This window comes from Pinus tabuliformis, chromosome 2_1, assembly GCF_031772625.1.
Source record: "Pinus tabuliformis cultivar Carrire ecotype Pingquan chromosome 2_1, CPIR1, whole genome shotgun sequence".
Lineage (NCBI taxonomy): Eukaryota > Viridiplantae > Streptophyta > Pinopsida > Pinales > Pinaceae > Pinus > Pinus tabuliformis.
In genome coordinates, this window is record NC_142299.1 from 989,030,064 (window position 1) to 989,038,198 (window position 8,135).

General features: G+C 41.6%; 1 pseudogene; it reads right to left on the bottom strand.

Moving 5' to 3' along the window:
* Positions 1-231: 231 nt before the first annotated feature.
* On the bottom strand, positions 232-1,266 carry LOC149203951 (protein EXORDIUM-like 3 pseudogene; annotated as a pseudogene).
* Between the last annotated feature and the right edge of the window lie 6,869 nt (positions 1,267-8,135).

Here is an 8,135-nt window from a genome sequence, read left to right on the forward strand (position 1 = left end):
AAGAAATAAAAATGGGATTAGAACCTCCAGTGTTCCAGAACACTTCGCTGCATTATTGGGTACAGTAATCCTAAGGCATATTGAGGTCTATACCAATAAAGAAGCCATGAATAAGTTGTCTAGATCCAACCCACAAATAGAATTTGTGATAGTAAGGCTTGAGAAAAACCTCTAAGTCTGACCATAACACTAGCAAACCCATTTTCCACTAACAAGAGCACTAGAGCACCCTCAGTGATCCAATGCATTTGGTCCCAAGAAGGCATTCAAAATAGGACTTCATATCCATTGCACTAAATACTTCCTCCTAATGCCATTGGCATTGTAATTAGCCCCAAATTTTTCTGTCAGGACTTGTCCAGTGTAATATCCACCGCCTACAGTCCCATAAATACCTTCACATAGATCTACAATCTCAGTAGGAAAAGTAGGATCCTCACCAGCATACCAGGCATTGATCAGGGGATTCGACGAAATCTCAACCAATTCATGGGCAATCACACTTATCATCCCATTGATACCAACATCCCCATTAGGTGCCTTGAATGCCTTCATTCCAGTCATGTAACTTGGCACTACAGAAGGATAAGCACAGACTTTCAGGCACTGTTTTCTAGAATGCCCAACCCATGCATAAGGAAGTGTGTATCCTATAATGGATGGAAATGTAAAATAATGAAATCCACATACTGCTCTGCAGAAGTCCTGGACAACAACATCACTAGAAGTGAGGAGGATGTAAAGACCATTCTTGGGATTAATGGGAAGGGGACTACTCTTGGCAGTTATGCCATTCTTTATCACTTCCTGAACAGTAATCCTACTCAGTACCTTACCATGGGAGTAGTAATCATCGTGCTGACTAGTAATCACTATGTTTCTGCTAATATTGGCACCAGTCTTATTAGTATATAGCTGCATTGTTTTCCACCACTAACCCACAGAAGGGCTCTTTGTATTATTAGAGATAGATAGCATAAACTAATTGATAACCCTCTTCTCCTTCTTACTCCACCTACCATACCAAATTGTATGGACATTGATAGCAGAAGTTAGCACAAGGCCCATGTGATACTTCATATTCACATATGGCGAGGGTCCTTCATTCTTCTTTGAAGTCCAAAACTACAAATCTACCTTATTGGGTTGTTGTCCCAGTCCCAAAGCAGTAGTATTCTGATTGAAATATTGAAGCCATGGCCTGCATGCCTCAATTAAGGATAATACAATGAAAAAAAACAAACCCACGCATGCAAACACACCCATTTTCTCTCTGGAACAACAGAACAACAATGCAATGGATACAATGCAATGAGATTCAATGGTTTCTTCTCCATGACATGCATGCATGGAAATACATGTACCCTGCTCTTTATCTATATACAACAACATCCAAGTTCCTCCTTCGACCTATTTCTTTTATTACTTTATTCATATTAATTATGTTCCAAGCAATTACCAGTTGTGGATGTCATGTTTGTTGTTGCATAGACAACTAACACATATATATGAAAACAATTGGAAGCAATTGCTCGACTTCATATTGATAGCAACAGATTTCTGATGGGAGCATGTGTGCTGCTACCTTACAAAGCTTCACTATACATTTGGAGATTCAAAATTGGAACACTTACTCTAAAACATGACCAAAAAATCCTCTAGAAAGGCTCTCTCAACATAACACTCTTTGTTGTACTAGGAAAATATCTCCAAACTTTGCAGACAATTTGTGTAGTTCCCCAGACTCGAGATGGAAATTTCCTGCAAACTTTCCAACAGTAGCGACAGTCATGCTAAAATCATGTCTCAAAAGAATTCCAATTGTTTTTCTGGGCACAGGGATATTGTGTGGAGACTAGAGAGTCCAAGTGTTTGTCACAATAGACAGAAGATTAGCCTTAGTGAGTACTAGAATTCCATGCTTCTCATGTCACGACATGTCTCCCAATTGTTAAATACAATAGCCCTGATGAACAACATATTACTAGTGTCTGATCTATGGACATAAACAGAAATTTGAATCACCTGTGTATATTCTCTGCACTTTTGTTCCATATTAACAAATGAATATTTCTGAAATGGATTATTCATAGTATTCATGCCTAGAAGAGTTCATGTTGATGAACAAAGAGACCAGAATGTTCTCTAAAACCCATATCCATCTAAAATCCATATGTATCATGTTGTAGAGAGTACAAAGAAAGTGAATTTACCAACTTCACAAATTTGCTCGCTTCATCTGCAATAACTCTCCCTTTTAAGGCACTTACCCCAACCCATAAATTTTGGCCCATCCAAGGTAGATTTCTTGCAAAAACAATGCTACAGGCATACACCAATGCATGTGGCTCTGGGAAATCCTTTGGGTTTGACCTTGTTGATCATGACAGCGACGAAATCCATGTATCTGCATTTAATCACTTGGCAGACTCACTCCATGCTCTCATTTAGCTTGGCCAAATCTACACAGTTTCAAATGGCTCCATAAAGGTCCCAAACCCTGCGTACAACCATCTTAAACGCCCTTTCGAAATCCTCCTCTTCTCCACATCAAATGTATCTCACCTTTTAGATGGAGATCAAACAATACCTTCCCATACCTTCCATTTTGTGCCAATAAGTTCACTCAAACTTGCGCCTCTCGACTCATTTGTTGATGTTATCAGTGTCGTTAGCTCGACCTCTCTTGCCTCAATCGTTCTCATACACGATGGTTCTCAAATTCCCATACAAACTATTTGCCTGCGCGACAAGTTTGGTAGCAACATCGATGTCACCTTATGGGGAGAACACTGCCACATTGAAGGACGCGCACTCTCTGAACTTCGCATGGAACGTACCGTCCCAGTCCTTGCAATCAGAGGGGGCCGGCTTGTCGAGTTCAATGGGCAAACTATTGGAATTATCCTGACGAATTTCCTTCTTATAGATCCAGATATCTCTAAAACACACCAACTCAAGCAATGGTTTCAAGAAGAAGGTGTCAAATCTTCCTCGCCGTCACTCAGCCGGAAATACACCGGCACAACCAACAGGCCCATGCAAAAAAAAACAATTTCTGCCATTCTTGCAATGCCCCACATCGAAATGTCTGCATGGGTTTCCCTCTGTGCTACTGTTACAACAATTGACTTGGACGAATTCTACTTCCTCACATGCCCCCTTATCGTTGATGGGCTGCAATGCATGAAAAAAGTTGTTCAGCAACCTGACAAGACATGGCATTGTTCAAAATGTGAAGGCTCCTTCCTCAAATGTGACTATCGCTATGTGCTTCAGCTTGAATTGCACGACCACATTGGCCAACTCAAAAATGTGGTTGCTTTTAACGATGTCGCCCATGGCCTTTTGGGCATATCTGCAAAGGATCTTTTCCTCCTTTCAAGCGAGCTAGGAGTTGTCAGAGACATATCCAATGGGGTCACGTCATGTCAATTCCTCTTCACACTAGCTATCAAAACAGATACTTTCAACGGTGTTAAACGCCTCCACCCAACCCTCATGCACTCTAAAGAACTACCTTACGCCTCCGCATCTGCTCTCCTCTTGCAAGACCTTCAACCCACTCCTCCCCCTTGAAAAAAAAATCTCGTCGCCTATAAACATACCTTTCTCCCCTCTCCCTCACTATTCCCCATCTCTTACTCTATACACCCTTGCCCTTTAACACTTTTCTTCCCATACTCTCCTCCCCCACCTTCTCCATTGATGCCCATCCTTCACCTTGTAAATACTTTCCCTATTATTCCCCTCCCTTTCCCGATACTCCTTTCCCACCCTTCACTCTCATTAATCCCCACTTGCCCTTTTGCACCTTGTTGAACCCTCTTGTCTGCAATTCGAACTTTACTTTTTCTAGACCTCATCTTCAACAATGCTTCGACCTTTTGTACTTCTTTCTCGTTACTATATGCACCCTCTCTCAAGTGTATTGGTTCTCATGAACAAATGGGAAACCACTTCTTCTTTTTTTCTCACGTGCATACATGCCCATTTTCTCACTTGTAATGTCTCTTCTATATACATGGCCATTCGCTCACTTGCTTTTCACGATCCTTGTTCATCATGTAAGATTCTTTGCAACACACACACATTATTCAAATGCACATATGAATATGATATGCTATATATGAAAAACAATACACACCTAATGCTTCTAATTATGGTCACATGCACAAATGGGCTTCCTTTAGTCTAGGCCAAATATGCATCATGTGGTTGCATTTACAATTACTAATAATCATTTGAACATCCCAGGATGGATTACTTTACTTCGAACAAGTCTAACAACCAAACAAAACAAATATCATTCGCACCTGTCTTCGTACTGCACCTTCAATTCGCATTCATCACGTTACATAATGCATACACTTTCCCTAAAAGCAACACTCACACCATATATATGCTACTATACTTTGTAATGCAAAACAAAACATGGAAAAAACAAAACACAACTTTAAACAAGTAGGAAGGAAAAAAAAGCATGTCATGCATGCTTTACTTTCCTTTGCTCCTACTTCACTTACACCTCTGATGTTGAGACAAATTTTCTTGTTTGAAACAATTATGCAACCCACCCGAGCAAATAGTGCACAGAAGGAACAATGACGACACCACTACACACTTAACAAGGATAGAATAAATGCACGCCATCATCTTCTCTACAACAATCGTCGATCCAACCTTCCCTCTCAAACCAACCCAAATCGAATGCCTCTTCCTTCCCAGGTTCGTCTCCATCCCCTAGCATCCACCCAAAGTCTTCCACTTTCCCTTCCATGTCCACTCGCTTCCCAATCAATTCCAACCGATGCCCTTTCGTCACCTCCCACTTTCCATGTGCAATCATCCCCCCATGTGGCTTCCTCTTCAATTCCAACCGATGCCCTTTTGTCACCTCCCACTTTCCATGTGCAGTCATCCCCCCATGTGGCTTCCTCTTCAACTACTCAGCAATTCCCCAACAACCATCTCCATCATGCACATCGTCGCTTTCGTGAAATAATTGATGCACTTAGCCCCATACAAGTCTGCTCCACTTGTCATGAAGCTTACCCATCAATGAAAACAAAAAAAAGAAATGCCAACATTGTTTGTTCTGTTGTGCCTCTGAGTGAACTATCCATCGCTTCTCCTCCTCAAACAACATGGACCTAGGCAACCAACCCCATGTCCTCGCTTGCCTAAATCAAGTTGAAGAGATGCTCATTGCCCGTGTCAACCCTGTTCTTCAAGTAACACATGCACGTGGAGGGAAATTCAAATATTCCAGTTATACTATTAGCTTCCCTCAAGATATAAATAACATTGTCACCTCCCTTCCTCGCATGCTCTCAGAAATAGACATCCTTGTTGTAAATAAAACCAACAATGACCACATATCCTATGAATTCTTTGTTAGCAGATCACGTGTTCTCGCAACTTTGCAGTTCAAGTTAGCAAACAACCCATACTACAAATATGTATAACTTAACCCGCTTGCACTTTCCTCTTTGCCTGATTCCCCTTCAGACGTTTCTAGTATGTTGTGTCATCTCTCCTCAAACTCCCTTGGACCCCAAGAATCCCTCTCCGAAATCTTGACCATGAACTTCTCCACCCAAACCCATCTGACCTTAAACCATCCTCCTTTGTTGCAACTCTACCAAATTCTCATACAGAAATTGATGAGATACTTGCCTACATAGAATCTTCCAATTCCACACCCACCCATTCACTTCAATGGCCCATCATTGACCTTTCTCCAGTCAACGAATACAACAAAAAGGGCCTCTTCTCCATGGCCTTCCCCACCCTCTTCCCCACCGAAGTTTCCATGATTAACCAACCAAGAATTGAAAAAGTTGATATCCAAGAATATGCTTTGCATCTAATGTGTTTCCATGATAATCGCTTTGGCCAACATTCTAGGTTTTTCTATTACCTATACAACCTTATCATGTGACATCGAAGACAGGAAACTGCTTATGTCTTCATTAAAAGGGACCTTGCAAATACCTTACCAGCAATCGTAGCAGACCTTCGCCTCCACCTTCAACAACTTCCACCTTCGACAATTCCAGACCAGATTATGTGCTTCGACTCATCCCTTCGTGGGAGCCATTCTTTTTGGACCAGGGCTAGAGGGGAACTAAGTGACATGATCATTCAATATGGTAACCCTACCTTCTTCTTCACACTAAATGAAGCTGATACCAAATGGCATGACTTGCATATGGTCATGCCTTCCAATCCTCCATCTAATGCACAAGATCAGTCTAGATGGAGAATCCAAAACATTGTTGCAAACCCACATTATGCATCTCAATACATACATTGTAGATTCACGATATTCTTAGAAGACGTTCTACTAAAAGGATTCCTTGTAAAGGATTTTTTGTGTAGGTATGGCTCTACCATTGCTTACCCTTTACTTTTTTTTTTACTTTTCCTTTTCATATATCCCTCTTACTTTTTTTTTTCCGTCTTTGTTACTGAGGTATGAATGGCAGCATAGAGGCTCTGCACACATACGAGGGTTTCTATGGTTCAAAGACGCACCTAATATGGACTCCCTCGACTGGGCTAACGTTGCAGACATTCGTGCGACCAAAACATTTTTCGATACCTAGATCATCGCTTGGAACCCTTAGCCTCTCTAGAACAGGACTCCTGGATTACATCGCTCATTTATATGCAATCCCTACCTCCTTGCGAAAATGAAATCTTTGCATCAAATGAACTCCAAGACTACGAGGAACTTGTGAACTACGTCCAAAGGCACACAAATTTTCATTCCTCTACATGTCTTCGCAAAAAAAATAACTCTATTGCTTTCCGCTATGGAGCCCCTTGCAAATTGTGTGAAAAATATTCTCTCCAAATTGACGCATCCGGGGTGAAAACATACACTCCTGCTAGAAATGATGACAAGCTAAATGTGCACATCTCTCATATGCTTTCAATTTGGAGGGCTAACATTGACTTCCAACCGGTTTTGTCACGCCATGTTGTATTGAACTACATTGCAAAGTATGCAGCGAAATCAGAGGCAAAATCCGAAAGTTACCACCAAATACTTGCACGACTTTCACAAAGTTCCCCCCTGACGTGCCTATCGTGTCTGTCGTCCGCAAACTCATGACTGAATTTTTTTTTGATAAGTACATTGGTGCACAAGAAACATGTCATATGCTCCAAAAAATCTCGCTAACCTAATGTAGTGATTCTTTTGTCTCCCTCAATGTTAAAAAAATATTTTTCCGACGTGTTTCAAACAACTTGGATGCCTGTCTTCCATCAACAACCTTCATCACCTCATATACGCAAATGCCTCATTCACTAGATTCATTGCCACTTATTGAAGTCGCACGAGATTGGTCATTCTCCTCCCGCCGGAAAACATCGTCGTGGAAGCATGTTTTCCCTCCCATGGTTGTGCGCATCATTCCTCGGTACGTTGCAATCCCAAATAAAGATTCAACATCCTATGTAGACTTTTCCTGGAGTGAACTACTCTTGTACTTCCATTTTCGTAGATTACATGACGACATTGGTGAAACTGACAAGGCAATTGTTTCTCATTGGGAGAAAATTGCCAACACGTATCAAGCATGGCATGTTCACCGAGCTCCTTTAGAACCACCCATGTCTGACTCTGACGATCCCTCCCCTGATGCAATGCACCCCCGACCCTCCCTCCACCATAGACATGGAAGAATGGCAATTCCTCTCTCAACTCCACCCAAGTAACAACATCCTCCTTGATGAGCTTGACATGCTTGGCCATCATGATTTTGATGCAAACCATAATTAGGACCACTCTCTTATCCCTTCACACTTGCAAGAAACGACCATTTCCTTCATATAATTCAACCGCTCTTCCACAACACTCCAACAAATTCCCTCTCCAAATCCACATTCCCTTTCCTCCTTGTCGCCGAGCTAGCTCATGGCATTTAATATCGTTTTTCCCCACTTCTCCAACAATGGTTCCACCACACCATTAAGGATGCTCATCCAAGGCACTGTTGGCACCGAAAAATCTCTCCTAATTGATTTCCTCAAAAGTGCCTTCCTATCCAACTTTGTCAATGGGAAAAACCCACTTCTCTTGCTTGCTTCGACTGGTGTTGCGGAATTCCACATCAATGCTC